This window comes from Triticum dicoccoides, chromosome 3A (genome assembly GCF_002162155.2).
Source record: "Triticum dicoccoides isolate Atlit2015 ecotype Zavitan chromosome 3A, WEW_v2.0, whole genome shotgun sequence".
Classification (NCBI taxonomy): domain Eukaryota; kingdom Viridiplantae; phylum Streptophyta; class Magnoliopsida; order Poales; family Poaceae; genus Triticum; species Triticum dicoccoides.
The window spans coordinates 209,453,316-209,454,526 of NC_041384.1; positions in this window are offsets into that span (position 1 = coordinate 209,453,316).

Consider the following 1,211-nt stretch of genomic DNA (forward strand, 5'->3'; position numbering starts at 1 on the left):
GGGACTTTTGTTAAGCTCTTTGAGTAGCTCCATGCCATGCTTTACTTTGCCATGTTCAGGTCCAATAGCATGTAGTTTTGTTGCTCCAAAGAGTGCTACCAGATCTGAAATTCCAGACAAGTGTTAATTTCACTAAGTCTGAGATTTGTTTACCATATGCATTTTTGCCATGCTTGTTTGAACCTGTTAATGGATGAATTGGCCGTAGCTCAGTGCTAGACTTTTGATAAGCATCTTGAATGCATCCCTGCCATATATTTTGTTGCCATGTTTTGGTGCTGTAGCATGTTCATTTCATTGCATTTAGATGGCTACTTGCTGTAAATCGCAGACCGGTGTCATATTTGAATCGCTTGCCATTTCCAAACCGTAACTCCGATTCCGGCGTTCTTTATATCGTTTTCAAGCGTTTTCATCTCATATTTCCAGTGGCATACTTGGATTTCCAAGTTGAGGCCAGGTTCATGCATCCCTTGTCACATCTTGCATATGCATCCCGCATCGCATCCCACATAGCATACCATCTTTGCATCATGTTGTTCGAGTTGTGCAGTGGTTGATTGTGTCCTTGTTGCTTGTTTGTCTTGTTTGGGTAGAGCCGGGAGACGAGTTCGCTAATGAGGAGCCCGTTGAGTTTGCTTTCGAGGATCCAGTCAACTCTGACAACTTTGCATGCAAGATGATCATACCCTCGAAATCACTACTATCTTTGCTTTGCTAGATGCTCGCTCTTTTGCTATGCCAATGCTACGATGCCTACCACTTGCTTTCAAGCCTCCCAATTGCCATGTCAAACCTCTAACCCATCATGTCCTAGCAAACCGTTGATTGGCTATGTTATCACTTTGCTCAGCCCCTCTTATAGCGTTGCTAGTTGCAGGTGAAGATTGGAGACCGTTCCTTGTTGGAACTTTTATTTACTTGTTGGGATATCATTATATTGCCATGTTATCTTAATGCATCTATATACTTTGTAAAGGGTGGAAGGCTCGGCCTCTCGCCTAGTGTTTTGTTCCACTCTTGCCGCCCTAGTTTCCGTCATATCGGTGTTATGTTCCCGGATTTTGCGTTCCTTACGCGGTTGGGTTATAATGGGAACCCCTTGATAGTTCGCCTTGATTAAAGCTTTTCCAGCAATGCCCAACCTTGGTTTTACCATTTGCCACCTAGCCTCTTTTTCCCTTGGGTTTCCGGAGCCCGAGGGTCATCTT